The sequence below is a fragment of the Macaca mulatta genome, chromosome 13 (assembly GCF_049350105.2).
Source record: "Macaca mulatta isolate MMU2019108-1 chromosome 13, T2T-MMU8v2.0, whole genome shotgun sequence".
Lineage (NCBI taxonomy): Eukaryota > Metazoa > Chordata > Mammalia > Primates > Cercopithecidae > Macaca > Macaca mulatta.
The window spans coordinates 124,149,458-124,166,943 of NC_133418.1; the positions used below are offsets into that span (position 1 = coordinate 124,149,458).

General features: G+C 43.3%; 1 long non-coding RNA gene across 1 annotated transcript in view; it reads left to right on the forward strand.

The window, feature by feature from the left end:
• Positions 1-564: 564 nt before the first annotated feature.
• The window catches only part of LOC106992809 (uncharacterized), a 36,970-nt gene continuing 20,048 nt past the window's right edge, over positions 565-17,486 (forward strand). The window contains exon 1 of the long non-coding RNA XR_013402554.1: positions 565-15,755. This is a non-coding gene — a long non-coding RNA (uncharacterized LOC106992809). The remainder of the gene's footprint in view (positions 15,756-17,486) is intronic.

Consider the following 17,486-nt stretch of genomic DNA (forward strand, 5'->3'; position numbering starts at 1 on the left):
GTACAGACATGCACACAAGCACACACAGGTATATACACACAGGCACAAGCACTCCCACACACATGTACGCATGTGCACACACATACATACACACACTACACCCCTGCACACATGCACACATAGATATATACACCGGGGGAGGGGCTGGGGGCCAGACTGTCCAGCAGGGGTTTGTGGGCTCCCGGAGTGAGCCCTGGAATTGGACCCAGGCGGTCTGAGCTCATGCTTTGAGTTGACCCCGCAGGACTGAGAGCAGCTGGACCCTGCCTTCTCTGGCCCTAAAGACAAAAGTGTTTCTACCATGAGATCATTGTGAGATACAAATAATACGGTGAGTGTTCCTTAACTCGCATAGAGCATTTTGGTTCCTAAGAACAAGAGCTAGCCGTTGCTGGCGGTCACTGTGCTGCTTGTGGGGTCGCGCTTTTCACCCCAGCACCCTCAGGAGATGGGCATGATGTCTCCCCACTTACTGGACAGAAAACTGAGGCATGCGTAAGAAATGTCACTGCTCAAAGGTCTATGATTAATAAAGTGGCAAATCAATCCTTAAATCCATGTGGATGTGCATTCCCAATGCCCATGTTCTTATTCTTAGCATAACCTAAAAAATGAGAGCTTATAATAAAGCACATAAAATTTTAAACTTAGATGGCAGCTGAGCGTCTTTGGAAAACATACAAGTAATTACTGGAAGCGATCACATAAACATAGAAATTATAGTGTTAAAATTCTCCAGAGAATCCCCTTGACACCAAGGCTGGCACCTGTCCTGTTGAGGCTCTTGGAACACGTCGATGGTTATATTTTTGTTACGACTTTCACTTTATGGTTACCGATGTACACGAAAGAACGGTTTTCATTCCTTGAAACAATGAGATTAGCCTTGTTATTCTAACATTATATCCCCGTTATGATGCCATCCTAAACTAGATCTGGAAATTGTTTCTTCATTATTTACAGAGACAAATTTCCCCAGCTATTTGAAACTGCAACCGAAACTTCTTAGTGCCTTCAGCAACTTCTATCTCGGTACTTGGTGAGGACGGGGAGGTTACGACAACTTTTCTGTTCCTACTCATTTACTCAAAAGCCAATATTCACAATTTATTTACAGGATCATGGAAAGCTCTTGGTCAACATAACAGGGAACAGACAGAAGGTGAACTGAACCCATGAAATCTGAAAGTTCATCAGAAAAGACTCACTGGACAAATAAGTAAAACAAACAAAAAAAATACTGCAAACCTCAGCTCAACATGATGAAAGGCAGGAGAGTAACCCCGGGAGCTGCCACCCACAAGGAAGCATCTCCTTCTCGGTCAACTCCCAACCATCCTGCATCAGCCACAATCATACCTACAAACTCACACGACCTGAGATCTGCCTCTAAATGGTTCGTCAGCATCAAATAGTTATTCTTGAGGGATCCATTCAAAGTCCTGGGCCTCCCTGACACCCACGCCCCAAGCCGGTTCTCCTCAGAGGCGGAACCACACCCAGGTGAGGCCTGAACACCTGGCCCGTGATATGTTGCACCTTCCAAGCCAGGAAAATCCCACCCGAGGTGCAAACGCCCTTCCTTCCTTTGTGAACCATTCTGAACTCCAGATTGAGCCACGTGTCTCCTCCCTATGGGCGGAGCCCTGCGCAAAATGCAATAGAAGAAAGCTCACAGAACTACTAAAGAAAGGCTTTAAGAGACAAGCAGAGAGATCACAAAGGATCCTCTTATTTAAGCATTCATTGCTGTTTATTATACTTTTTTTGGGATTTTACAGAATTTAAAAACAAAGCAAAACATGGACTTAAGTATAACCAGTGCGGATGAAACAACTAACACCAATCACGCAAGTGACTGTGAATCGAGCCTCTGGCATTTCAGGGCTCACAGACGTTTCAACTTGAATAAATTCAGACCTAGCCACACCCTCCACCACGCCTGTGCCCCAGGCCAGAGCTCACATCCCAGTGATCCGCTGGTCCATCTGCTGTAATCTAAAAGTGCCCATAGCTCCCTTTTACTTTGTTTTTAAAGCATTCTCATCCACTCCAGCAGCAAACTTTCCCAACTCTTCTTCCCAGATGCTTCACAAATACATCCTTACTGGTCCACTGCCCCAATCCAAGCTCAGGAGACCCATTTCCTCCCTGGACTGCCACACTCTCTTTCTCTCTGTCCTCCCTATTTCCACGATTAGCCCCTGTAACCCAAAGCAACAGCAATGATTTTCAAGCATGGACCAATTCATGATTCATCCACGCAATCTCCAGAGAAAGCTCCATTTTTCTGTTATCTGTGGCTGGTTTGTGGTCAAGCCTGACTCCTGCCTCCACTTCCCTATCTCAGCCCCTCCCTGGCCTCACTGCCTCCTCCAGCGCCCACGTGCTCTGAGCTTGTCCATGCTTCCAGCTCATTGTTCACCTGTGTTTTGGCGTGTCTGTGGCTTCTCAGCTTTTCTCAGTTAAACATGTGGCTTTGCAGAGACCTGACTGCCCTATCCAAAAGAACCCACGTTCTCACCCACTCCGGCTCTCTTCTTCTGCATAAGATTTATTCCAATTTTAAACAACTTTATCTTCATCATTAGTTTCTGTTTTGATCTATCTCTTCTGACAGGCTGCATGCTTAATGAGAATACAGTGTTTACTTTTGTTAACAGAGGTCCTGGCCCAGAACAGGCTAACAGAATTCATCAAATGAAAGCAAGAGTCAGGCCTCATTCACTAAGCTAAAAGGAAATGTATAAAACAAACCAGAATAAAGTGGAAGGAATCACTCTATCCAATTTCAAAATTTATTATATTGTTGCAGAAATAAAAATTGTGCAGCACTGTGGCAGGATAGACACATAGGCCAATTGGACATCTATAGGCAAAAAAAAAAAAAAAAAAGAAAAAAGAAAAGAAAAGAAAAAGGAGAGAAAGAAGATCAACCTAAACCCCACACCTAATATATCGACTCTAAATGGATCAAGACTTACATTTAAACCTGAAAGCCATACAGCCTTTTAAAAACAACACAGGAGAGAATCTCTGGGATGTGGGTCCTGGCAGAGTCCTTAGACTTGACACCAGAAGCAGGATTCCTAAGACAAGAAATTGATGAACTGCATCTCCTCAAAATTAAACATTTTGCTCTGTAAAAGCCCATATGAAGAGGATTAAAAGACAGGATACAGACTGGGAGAAAATATATTTGCAAAGAACAAAAAAAGGAGCAGAACTTTGACATAGAAAGAATTCTCACAACTCAGCAGTTTAGAAAAATTCAATCAGAAACTGGGAAAAAAGCATCAATAGACATTTCACTGAGAAGGATACACAGATGCCAAGGAGGGTGTGGAAAGATGCCCCAATCCTCAGCCTTTAGGAGATCAGATCAAATGCGCAAAAAGCTGTGGCCACACACCTATCAGAGTGGCTAAAATTAAAAACATAAGATAGTGACAACATAGAACGCTGGTGAGGATGCAGAGACACTGGAGAACTCAGAGCAGGTCGGGGGAGGCGAAGTTGCGGAACCACGCTGGAAAGCACGCAGTAATGATACATCCCAGCTAGTGCATCTGGGAGCATTTGTCCTGAAGAAATGAAGACTCAAGTTTCCAAAAAAGCCTGTAGAATCTCTGGGGAAATGTCCTCACGGGCAGAAAACGTACAATGTCTTTATCTTTGTATCATCAGTATGGAGACCAATGCCTTGAAGTGGCGTCTGTGTAAATGCTGGCTACGTGAAAGGCTCGTTTACAAGTAACAAGGAACATGGGTGAAAGCCCTGAGGACCTGGAGGTGTGGAGTGCTTCTGGTTTAATCCTCACAGCACCCTGGAAAGCTACTCACAGTCAAGTTTATGATAAAAATGAGGCCATTTGGGGTAAAATAAAGCACCTTGCCTGATGCGACATAGTGACCATCTGCTCTGGAGTGAGCGGCTGGTCAGTGCAGCACTGACGCACCATCTCTTCCCAGCCCAGCACTCAGCCTCCGCACCAGGAGGTCCTCAGAAGGGAGGAAGGCAAATAGAAAGCAAGTGGTTCACTGGAAGGAAAGTAAGTTATAAACAAGGGCAAACAAAGTGCTCAGACGTGCGTAATTCCGGCGCAAGGCTTAGGGTGAGGCATGATGTTTCCCCACTGGGTTCGAAGAAGCAGCACTCCCTGGTTCCTCACTCACATCCTTCATTCTGATAAGGCAGAGTCCCTTCCCTGTGCTGCCAACTGCTCAATTTAGGAAGATCTCTTCCTTGACTTAGGAAGCTGTCAGTGCACACAAAGCAATCTTGTCTACTCCTGTGAATATGCCCAAAAGAACAGTGTGAGAAATAATGGGATCCTGATTATATGCTTTTTGGTAGATGGTGACACATAAATACAAAATCAGTTCCCATTTGCACCTGCCTGTAGAATATATCCCTTCACTGGGATCTGTTCTTCATCAGTACCTAAGTTATTTAAGTAGGAATATACTGCTACATATTGTTGATAATTTCTTATTGTTAAAGCTTAAATAGATATTTTTCTTAGTATAATAGTAATACCTGTGTTGTGGAAAATGTACAAGCACTGAGATGCAAAAGGAATATGACAGTTATCTTACAATCTTCAGAAACTTACTTTGTCTATATTTTGGTATAAGTTTGTCCAGCAATTTCATTTTTTTTTTTTTTTTTTTTTTTGAGACAGAGTCTTGCTCTGTCTCCCAGGCTGGAGTGCGGTGGTGCGATCTCGGCTCACTGCAAGCTCCGCCTCCCAGCTTCATGCCATTCTCCTGCCTCAGCCTCCCGAGTAGCTGGGACTACAAGTGCTCACAACCACGCCCAGTGAATTTTTTGTATTTTTAGTAGAGACGGGGTTTCACCATGTTAGTCAGGATGGTTTCGATCTCCTGACCTAGTGATCCATCCACTTCGGCCTCCCAAAGTGCTGGGATTACAGGCGTGAGCCACCGCGCCCGGACTGTCCAGGAATTTCAAATGCTGCACAGGGTCGTTTGGGCTGACTGAGCTGTAGTCGAGACGCCTTTGGTGCATACAACACCTCTAAGCACCTTCTCCCAGGCTCCATTTACATTTGCTAATATTCATGGGCACCTTCCTTGTGCATGAGGAGGAGAAAGGAGTGTGTATATGTGTGCACAAGCACAATGTGGGAGAGGTTTATGTCTAAAGCTTTGAAGAAAAGTGGATAATTTGGTGTTTTTTATGGAAGTTCAAGTCTGAGAGTCTGCAGTTAAAGAAAGAGCTGGAAACCTAGGTGAGTTTACCAGAAAAGCCCTGTGCAAAATGCAATAGAAGAAAGCTCACAGAACTATTAAAGAAAGGCTTTAAGAGACAAGCAGAGAGATCTCAAAGGAGATGATACAGTAGAACATGCCAGGAATTGACCCCTCCACAAAAACACAACAAACAACAGTGCCCCAAAATACAGGAAGCATTTGGCAGGATTGTAAGAGGAAACAGAGAGTTCCGTCATAACAGTTGAAAACTCCAGTACCTCACTTTCAATTATAAATAAGACATTTAGGCAGAAGATTAATAAAGAAATAGGGGAGCTAAACAACAGTATAAACCAAATAGACCTAGCAAACACTGACAGAGCACTCCACCACCACCGGCAAACACTGACAGAGCACTCCACCACCACCAGCAAACACTGACAGAGCACTCCACCACCAGTGGCAAACACTGACAGAGCACTCCACCACCACCAGCAACTTATATATTCTTCTTAAGGACACATGAGACATTCTCCAGGAAAGACCATATGAGAAAATACTTTGAGACTAACAAAAATGAAAACATGACATACGAAAGCTTAGGTGATGCAGCCAAAGCAGCACTCAGAGGAAAATTTATAGCTGTCCATACCTGCACCATAAAAGAGGACCTCAAATTCATAATCTACCTTTACACTGTGAAGAACTAAAAAACGAAGAGAAAACTAAATGCAAAGCTAGCATATAGAAGAAAATAATGTTTAGAGCATAAACGAAATAATAACAGAACAAAAATAATAGAATCAATGAAAACATAAGTTTATTATTTGAAAAGATCAACGAAATTGGCAATCTTTAGCAGGATTATGGCAAATAGAAGAACAACTACAACTTAGAAAAAAAAAGTGGAGGTATTTCTACTGACTTTTCACAAATAAGAAAGATTACAGGAGAAAACTGTAAAGAAGTACATGCAAACAAATTAGATAATATTAGTAGAATGGGCAATTCATAGAAGCACATAAATTACAAAAACTGACTCAATAAGAAACACATCTGAAGAGCCTTATAACAAATAAAGTGACCGAATCAACAATAAAAACCTCCTACAAAGTAAAAGTCTCAGACCAGCTGACTTCACTGGTGAATTCCACCACTCAGAAGAGAGTTAACACCAATCCTACTCAAACTCTTCCAAAGAGTCGAGGAGACGAGAACACCTCCTGAGACACTCCACATGGCCAGCACGGCCCTGGCAGTGAACAGTCTCTTCAACAGATACTGCTGGAACACCCAGATATCCACATGCAGAAGAATGACAGCAGACCCGTATCTCATACCTTCTACCAGAACAACTCAAAATGGATCAAAGACATGAAATAAGAGGTAAAAACATAAAGGCTTAGAAAAAAAAACAGAGATATTGGATAATATCTTACTGTCTTAGACATGATGCCCAAAGCACAGGCAAAAAAACCCAAACAATCAAATACAAATTTATCAAAACTAAAACCTTTTTGGTTTTTGCATCAAAGGACACCATTAGTAAAGTGAAAAGACAACCCACAGAATAGGAGAAAATGCTTGCAGACTGTGTATTTGAAGAGGGTCTAGTGTTCAAAATATCTAAAAAACACTCCTGCAACTAAAAAATAAAAAGGCAAACAACCCAATTAACAAATGGGCCAAGGACTTGAACAGACTTTTCTCTGAAGAAGATATACAAACAGCCAACAAGAATATGAAAATATGTTCAATGTTATGGTTATTAAGGAAATGCCAATCAAAACCACAATGAGACACCTTTTTACAAACACCAGGGTGGCAATAACAGTAATTATAATTATAATAATAAAAGTGAGGCCAGCCACAGTGGCTTACAGCCCAGCTGCAGTGGTTCATACCTGTAATCCCAGCATTTTGGGAGGCCGAGGCAGGCAGATCACTTGAGGTCAGATACAACACTAGCCTGGCCAACATGGCAAAACTCTGTCTCTACTAAAAATACAGGAAAAAAAAATTAGCTGGGCACGGTGCACTGAGATCACACCACTGCACTCCAGCCTGGATGACAGAGTGAGACTCCATCTTAAGAAACTAATAAATAAGGCCGGGTGCAGTGACTCACGCCTGTAATCCCAGCACTTTGGGAGGCTGAGGCGGGCGGATCACGAGGTCAGGAGATCAAGACCATCCTGGCTAACATGCTAAAACCCTGGCTCTACTAAAAATACAAAAAAATTAGCCGGGCGAGGTGGCGGGTGCCTATAGTCCCAGCTGCTGGGAAGGCTGAGTCAGGAGAATGGCGTGAACCTGGGAGGTGGAGCTTGCGGCGAGCCAAGATCGCACCACTGCACTCCAGCCTGGGTGACAGAGGGAGACTCCATCTCAAAAATAATAATAATAATAATAAATAAAATAATAATAAAAGTGTTGATGAGAAATAGGAGCCCTCATATCTCACTGATTATAATGAAAAGTGACTCAGAGACTGGTAAACAGCGAGGTGGTTCTTCAAAAAGTTAAACACAGAATTCCCATGTGACACAGCAGTCCCACTTCTAGGTATTTCTCTTAGATATCTGAGAGAAATGAAAATATATCTGCACAGAAAAATGTACCCAATTTATAGCCACATTATTTATCATATCCAAATGGTAAAAGAACCCACACATTCGTTAGTGGATGCATGAATTAATAATTAAGATACATGTGTAAAAAGGAATATTGTTCAGTTATAAAAAGATTTATATAGTATACCTGCCACAGAGTAAATGAACATCAGAAACATGGCAAATGAGATCAGACACATACCATTTGATGCTTTGCATATCTGCAGAGATGGAAAGCAGATTAGTGCCGAGTCTGGAGGAGGCGAATGGAGTCACGGGTCCAGGGTGTGCTGGGGTGATCGTGAACCTCGAGAGAGATGGTGGCTGTAGGACATTGTGAATGTACCAGATGCCACCGCAATGGACACTGTAAAGTGGATAATTTTGTCTTCTATGAATTCAATTTCAATTAAAAAAGAAAAAGAAGTGGCAAATGGTGAAAATAATTTTCTGTGAGAAAAAGAAATTGATGAATGTTACAAAGGCTCTGACTTTTTCAAAAATAAGAATTGTAGAATGAATCAGTGCTTTCAGTTATGTAAATGTATACATGGTTTAAAAGTAAACATTTCAAGATTAACCATCTAAAACAGAGAGACGAGGACGGAGACGCAGGACACAGGTTTGGGGAGAAGACCCTTCTTCCCACGTGGTGGACTGAGCAAGTCTTTGATGTGTGGACACCGGACACTCCCGTGGCAGCTTCTCAGTCTCCATATTCTCTGGTAGAGCAGCAGCATCTGTGAATTTTCACAAAGTGGAGCTCCGGAGAGAGACCAGGCAAATGGGAACTGGGGAGGAAAAACCGAAAGGCAGAGACGCTCAGTGACTTCTGGGGCAGGTGGGCAGTGGCCTCATCTGACACCAACCCCCAGGGATGCACCCAACAGGACTTGGGGAGCTCAGCGTCGGTAAACTCTGGCTGTCAGATCGGTGGCCACTAGAACTACAAATGCTTGTTCATTAGGAACAAGTGTCCCAAGTGGGACTTTCTCAGGTGAGAGAAACGCTCTGTGTCTTGATGGGAATGCGGGTTCCTCGGTGGCCACATTGCCAAAGTCACTGGGTCACGCACAGAAGCACTGAGCATCTCACTGCGTGTAAATTCTGTCTCCACAACTGAACAAGGGCTGAACACCAGTCACCTGCTTTGTGCAGGGGAGTGAGTTAGAGATTCTGAAGCCATCTTGCTTAACACGTGGGAAGTATCTTGAGGAGAGTGGTCTGTCTATGATTGCCCGGGAGGGCACGGACATGCATGGACTACGTTACTTCGGAGAAGTTTCAGCCTCCTAAACACGTATCATCTGGCTCTGCCCACTGAGAGGGCCCAGGAGCAACGAGCTCACCCAGGGTCCAGAGCTTGGTTTCCAAATCTCATTCTCCACTGACGAGAACCAGCGTCCCTGGAGAAAGAGCTGAGTCCAAGACCAAGGCCGGGGAGCCTCAATGCCTCAGAGAGCGAGGAAGTCTTCAGAGAACGCTGGTGCATGTTCAGAGACGCTTAAGCAGCTCAGAGAGGCTCCCACCAGCCAGAGCTGGGAGCGTTTTACAGCCAAACTGAGTGACCGTGTAAAGTATTGATAATTAACATGATAAAAATCCATGAGTTTAGACTGGTGTGGTAGCACCGCAGAGGCCAGAGGATCCCCTGAGCCCAGGAGTTTGACGCCAGCCTGGGCACCCAGCCAGACCTGTCGCTGCAAAAAGGAAAAACAAAAAAGACTCTATAAGTCTATACTGATATGATTGAAACAAATAAATAAATGGTGTTAATGAGTGACTGATTAAATAAATGAAAAGGAAAAGTTTTCACTAACAGCAGAATGATAGCAAATAAATATAGAAGGAATGGGTGGTGAGTTTAGAAAATCGTGAATGAAGAGAAACTGGACAAAAAGTATCTTCCCACAAGTTACTTACTTATTAGTTACAAAAGGAAATGTTCTAACTTTGGTGGAGAAAACTGACCAACAGCCCCTTGACCACGTGATCAAAGTCAGCCTCAGCATGGAGGCAGGACGGCCTCGTCTGCACGGGGTATTAACAGGAAGCCTGGAGAGGCCACGGGGGCTTCCGCAGTGCTGCTGCTGCACAGACTACACCTGGATGGGACGTCGAGGAGGCATCAGACAAACCCAGACTGAGGGGGCTGGAAGAAATCACTGGGCTGAACTCGGAGTGTGTCAAGGTAAGAGAGATAAAGACCTCCCGAGGAGCTGCTCCGCGTGAGAGAGGACGGCAGGTGCGACCACACGGCGGACGGCAGGTGTGACCACACGTGCAGCAGGTGACCCTGCCCCAGGTCTTGTTCCAGGACTCTGAAAAGAGAAGCTGTCAAGGATATTGTTGTGTATTAATAAATTGTGCACTAGATAATATAGTACTTAATTTAGTATATAGATAGTGGATTAGATCATAGTATTGCATTACAATTATATTTCCCAATAGTGATAGCTGTGCTTAGGTTGTCAGGAAATACACAATGAAGTATTTAAAAATTAAAGAACCACTATGTCCACAACTTAGTCTCAAATGGATCAGAAAAAGATAGATAGATAGATGATAGATAGATGATTGGTAGATAGATCATTAGATAGATGATAGCTAGATAGATGGTAAGATAGATGATCAGATAGGTAGATAGATGATAGATAGATAGATAGATAGATAGATAGATAGATAGATGATAGACAGATGATAGACAGATAGATGATCAATAGATGATAGATAGATAAATAGATAATTAGATAGATGATTAGATAGATAGATGATGGATAGACAGATAATGTGATGGGGCAAAATGTACCAGTTGGTGTGTCTGGGTAACACATTGCCGACAGTTTTAAAAATTATTCTTATAACATTTCCATAAGTTTGATATATCAAAATTTCAGAAATACAAATAATTGCATCCTCCAAAAATGGTGACAATAAATGAAGGAATGAGTAAGTCGAACTTGATTAAAAGCTTACTTTTATTTATGAAAAGACATATGAGAGCAAGAAAGCAAGGCGATGTCTGTGTGCATGCGTGTTACAAAAGAGATGTCCATGTAGCTCATAAATATATAAGCAGCTTTGCACCATCCATGGGCATAGAAAGTGGTGCAACCACTTTGGAAAAGTGTTTGGTGATATCTACAACAGAGAAACACGTACACACACACACACACAGAGTTGTGAGTTAGCAATTCCATTACTCCCAGTATAAATGACTGCTATGCCCACCAAAATACAGACACAAAAATGTTTATAGCAATTTTATTGATAAGAGCTAAAAAACTAGAAAGAATCTAAATGTTCAGCTGTAGTTAAATGGATAAATATGTTGCACAGTGGAATACTATGTTGCAACAGAAAATATAATAAACTGATTACCCTGCAAAAATATGAATCTCACAGCTATAATGTTCCTTGACAGAAGCCAGAAGCAGGATAATACATATGATAACAAAGATCTATATTCATATGAAATTCAAAATAGAAGTGAAATGAATCTTCAGAACAGGTTGTGGTGATGTTTGCTCCCAGGGCTGCTGGCCAGGAGGGAGCAGGGATCAGCCTTTGTGGTATGTGTGTTCAATGCCTATACCCGGGTAGTGTGCACACAGTTGTATATATGGGGAAAGCCCACTGAGCTTCATGTTTGAGATTTGTGGTCATTGCTTTATGTAGATCATACTTCAATATATAGAAAACTAAAAATAACAAGACATCCTTCATGTATTGCCATAGAATGGTGACATATACAATTAGGTCACGAGAACTATGTTTCATCAAGTTTTCATATTTCTCTCATCATGATACATAATGATTTCAAAGTATTCCATTTTATGCATATGCCATAACACTTTTGATAATTGCCTGTTCTTGAATATTTAGGTTATTTCTAATATTTCATTCCAATATTTTTCTCTAAATACTCGATCAATTGTCACCTCTGTTACAAAATCTCACCGTGCATTCTTTTTTCTTTTTTTTTGAGGCAAGATCTCACTCTGTCAGCCAGGCTGGAGTGCAGTGGTGTGATCACAACTCACTGCAGCCTCGACCCCCTGGATTCAAGCGATCCTCCTGCCTCAGCCTCCTGAGAAGCTGGGACGAGAGGTGAACGCCACCATGCCTGCCTAATTTTTTCTTAGTTTTTGTAAAAACAGGGTCTTGTTATGTTGCTTAGTTGGCATGCTTATTATTTTGGTAGAGTGCCCGGTTGTTAAATTGCTGGGTACATGGTGGGAACCGTGCTGAAGCTTTTCTAATGCATTCAAAATGTCTTCTATCAACATTGTGTGCTAATTTATGTTCCAGCATGACAGCCCCTGAAGCATTCTGATTATGGAGACGCTGTTCCTCTCTCCCCAGCACAAGCTCTTTTCGTCTTCCACTTTCCAGTTTCCAGTATCACATGTGGGTCACTTACTTGGCCCACCCACATTGGTATTAATAATGGAGTTATGTCCCCCACTTTTCCTAATGGGCTCATATTTAATGTCCAACCATGCGGATAATATTCACCAGCTGACACCCGGGGGGTTGATGTTGACGCCTCTTCTTTCTCTTCCTCCTCCTCCTCCTCCTCCTCCTCCTCTTCTTTGTCTTGCCCCTTCGTATTGTTATGGCAAAATAATATTCAAGGCAGTATGACCTTGTGACATAACCAATGTAATAAATGAGGCTGAAAAATCCAATCTAATCTATAGATGACTAATCAATGCACACATGCTTTTCAAGCAAACATCTATAACTCTTTTCAAGGAGAAAAGCTTTTTTCGGCAAAAGACCTTTGGCAAAAATTTAATGATGTTCATATTCACTTCATTTTCCTGAAGAAATAAAGGTAACTTATATAAAGGCACAAGAATTCCCACAATATATCCCTGAGTCTACTGCTGGTAATGAATCAGTATTCTGGTAAGTCTCCAAACTTCGAAATCATAGAATAGACCAAGATTTAGGATTGCAAATAAGTTTTTCCATTGCATTTTGAAAAAAAGAAAGCTCACTTTCAAGGATTGCCTAGAAGGCCTTTGTGACAGAGCCACTGTTTAATCCCCAGCCTCATCTCGATGACCAGCGCCTGCTGCCCCTCCGCCACCCAATGCACCCACCTCAGCAGCTGCTTCAGCGTCCTGGCATGTGTCTTCTTGGGATGGTCTGCCCCTTCCACCCTCTATCCCACACCTGTCACCTCTTCATCTGTAGAAGGAGTTATTTCAGGCCCCACCTAGAACAATGTTCTGTAGGAACCCCTTCCACCCCCAAGGCCTCCCGTCCTCCTCCCCTCATCCCCGGGGCTTGCTGACCTCTGTGTAGCTGTCCCATCCCTGTGACTGTGGCTGTTCTGTGGGGGTCCAGTCACGAAGTCAGCCTCGCTGGCCCCGCACACCATGGCCCTTCAGAGAGCCTCCCACGGAGGAGATTTGTCTCTAAAAAGATGCGGAGAGCTCCTCCTGAAACTGCTTCTGAGCTGCCTCTAAGGAACCATGTGATCTTGATCAAAGGGCTGCCTTGGCCTCTAGAAAGGAGGGGTGTGGAACGAGGAGGCCTAAATCCCCTTCCCTGTGTCATGGTTTCCAAGAAGGATGAACAAGCTCCCTCCACACCCCAACCCTGCCACGTGTGCCCCGCACTGTACCTTGGTGTCACCACATTTGAAAGAGCGTAGATCTGCCTGCAAACGCACAGGCTTCTGCTGACGCTGCCCTAAAAGTGATCACAGCGGCAGTCCCCACACGATCCGCCGGCCCCAGCTTTCACAGCTTCAGCACTTGACCACTTCACGGGGGATCCCATTAAGCTGTTGCTACATGATAGACACCCAATGTATTTTTACCAAATGAGTCAATTTGAATAATCTAGACTTGAGGTTAAATGAAAGCACAGAAAGGGTCAAGAATTATTAAAAGGACAGTTAACAAATGTTATAGAAATTCACCGTTCAAGGAACGAGGGGTGGGAGAAAAGGTGCATAATCCTTGCAAGCCTTTTTAGTACTGAAAGACAAGAAAGCTAAAGTGAAGTGGTCCTCCACCATCTAGTGGCCGGGCTCAGTAACAGGGAAACTCCACTCAGTCCCCACAGCAAGGTGATTCTCAGGGAAATCATCGGGTTCCTGAATCCCACGAGTAATCAGTGAGGGCTAGGTTATTTTTCTAATTATTGATTATTACAATAGTAACAAAAACTAGTTAATAGAGAATAAATCTAAGTAAGTTGAAAAGATACAAACGATTAAAATTATGTATTTCTTAATCGTGTTTTGAAATAAAAGCTAAAATAAAATCACATGACCATTGTTCCGTATGGATTAATAGTTTATAATATATTTTACTCGGCTCACAAATGTGCCAACCAAGACCCACGAAGGCCAGAAGCTTTGCCTGAAGCCACACAGGAGCTTAAGGAACTCACACGGGGTCAAGTAAAAAAGCAGTGGTGCTGGGATTCAAAGCCAGAATTACACAACTCACACCACCAACTCAGGCGTTTGATGTAATAAGAGACAAGGTTACGTTGAGTTTATTTATTATGCTTCATATGCTTCCAGCTGCATCTGAAAGGTGAGGGTGTATGGGATGGAAGCACATCTGGTGGGTGGACATGAGGACCACAGCAGCTGCATCTGGAAGATGAGTGTGCCTGAGATGGAAGATCTGGTGAGTGGACATGAGCATCCCGGGTATACTGAGTAAACTCAGCCAAGGATGCATTGCAGGAGGTGAGGAAGCTGACTGTGGTTTGGATGTCGTTTGCTGTCTCCACCAAATTCCATGTGAAACGTGATCCTCGGTGTGTTGGTGTTTGGAGGTGGCGCCTAGTGGGAGGTGTTTACATCCTGGTGGGAGGTGTTCACGTCCTGGGACTGAATCCCTCTTTGTGAGGTAGTGAGTGTGGTTTCACTCTCAGAGACTGGACTGGACTGGCTCCCGCTGGAGCTGTTGCAATAAGGTGAAGTTTCTTCTGCTGCTTGGTCCTCTCCGCATCTGTTCACTTCTCTGACCTTCTCCACCAGGTTACCCAGCTCAGAAGCCCTCGCAGGGAGCAAAGACCAGGCCCTTGAACTTCTCAACCTACAGAACAGTGAGCTAAATATATATTTTTTCTTATAAATTACCCAGTCTCAGGTAATTCTCTTAGCCACTCAACAGGGACAAGGCTGTGTGGGAGATGGAACACACCTGACGGGCCTGCCTCTGTGACAGAGTGAGGCTTGGGCAGCTCGGGCTACCTGCACAACCGTGCAACCAGGGTCCCTTGAGCATGCAGGCAGGCCCTGGGGGATGAAGTGTTAAAAGAGACCAACGACCTGTCTTTGGCCTTGAACAATTTCGCACCCTGGGTCTCATTTCTTCTCTACAAATTCCCCTGGTACTGTGTTCATTTACTGCCTGCGCCGTGCTCCTCCAATCATTAAACCACTACCTAGCTGGTTTCCCCTAAGCAATCTGGGGTTTATTCTCAGCTTTGCAGAATCATTGATGTCCGCCAATGCTTCTGGTTCTCCTTCTTCTGGGCACCTGTTAAAACTGCACTCTTCTGCCCCCTTGAGGTTGTACAAGGGCGTGTGACTTGCCTTAGGGAAAAGTGAACTCTGTCATGGCTGGGAAGAAACCAGCAAGAGTGGAGTTCTTTGTCTCATCAAGACACCAGACACGTTCTAGACCTTTGCAGTCCAGTATGGGAGAAACCAGCCACATGTGGCTATTTAACTTTAAATTAATTAAAATGAAATAGAATTAAACATTCTGTTTCTCGGTTGTATTTGTCACAGGTCAAACGCTCAGAGCCATATGTGGCTCGAGGCTGCCATGTTGCACAGTGCAAATCCACAGAGCGTTTCATCCAACGGTATTGCATTCCACAGCCCGCTGCCCTGAGGAGGGAAATGCACAGAGCCTCCTCCTGACCCACAGCGCACATGTGGTAAGAGACAGAGTAAATTTATTTTTAAAGGCACTAACATTTTGGAGATTTTGTCAGTAACACAATCTATTTTATCCTGTGTGTTGCAAGTTTCTTCCAAATTGCTAAAGAATAAATGAGTAGCTCAAAGCCATACAAAAAAGATAACATTGGTAAAGTAATCATATTGGTAAATATAAAAGCCAGCATTGGCCGGGCACAGTGGCTCACGCCTGTAATCCCAGCACTTTGGGAGGCCGAGGCAGGTGGATCTCGAGGTCAGGAGTTCAAGACCAGCCTGGCCAAGATGGTGAAACCCCGTCTCTACTAAAAATACAAAAAAATAGCTGGGATTGGTGGCAGGCGCCTGGAATCCCAGCTACTTGGGAGGCTGAGGCAGGAGAATCGCTTAAACTCGGAGGATGGAGGTTGCAATGAGCTGAGATCACACCACTGCACTCCAGCCTGGGCGAGAGAGTAAGACTCAGGTCTCAAAAAAAAAAAAAAAAAAAAAAAAAAAAAAAAGGCCAGCATCATTGTATTTTTGTTTGTAACTCCCTCTTTTCTTTCCTACATAACTTGAAAAGCATAGATGAGAGTTTTAGAGACTAGAGAAGCAGCTGCACATTCTGGACCCCTGGTGATACAGGTGCCCAGAGTGTGGAGATGAACTAGACGTGGCTCCGTCGAAACCCAAAGCCATGCAATGCTTTGTAAAAATGTTTCTCTGGAATTAGATTTTAGAATATAAAGCAAGAATTATCTGGAGCCAGCACCATTTACACATGTACCTCTTTCCGCCATGATCTTGTCTGTCCAGCTATTACTAAAACCGGGGAGGGGATACACCACACAAGGGCATCCTTTGTGACAGTAACATCAGGGTGTAGAGCTGTGTAGGAGCAGAGTCTATCTGCTTCTGAAGCTATGCTGGATCAATTCAAAATAGATTGCTGTAAGATTAGAATGTTAATTCTAATGTCAAAGGTAAACATAAAGAAAATAACTAAAAAGTGTATACAGACGGGAAATTAGTCAAGGATCAAAGGAGTAGAGTATGTCAATCAAATACAAAAATAAGGCTGTATAAGGGGAATCATGAACAACAAAGAAGACATGAAAACAAATAGAAAAATGGCAGAAGATCCTTCTTGTCGTCAATTACTTTAAACATAGAAGCATCAAACTCACTGGCTAAGGTACAAACTTGGCAAAATTTTTAAAATGACCTAATAATCACAAGATTTTCTTTAGAGCCAAAGGAATAGGTAGGGTGAGGGGGATGGCAGAGAAGCCGTCCTGCAGAAGATACCGGGAAAGAGCTGGGGGGCAACACCAGGACCTGAAAAACAGACTTTAAGTCAAAAAGGGTCACAAGAGATGAAGAATAATTGATAAAACGGCTTATTGATCTAGAAGATAGAAAAATTAAAAGCAAATATACATCAAACAGAAAACCCCACACTATATGAAGAAAACATTGACAGAATGGAAAGGAGAGCTCATAAAAATGTCAATGTTCACTTCAGTAATGACAAGAACAATATTCAGAGGAGTGGTAATGACCTAGACGCCGCCCGCAGAAAACTCCACCCACCAGCTGCAGAACCGACATTCATCTCAAGTGCACACGGAACATTCTCCAGCATAGAACAGATGTTAGTCTGTGAGACAAGCCTCGACAAATGTGAAAAGACTGAATTCATACAGAGCCTTTTCTCTGATCACCAATAGAATGAAGAAATTTACAAA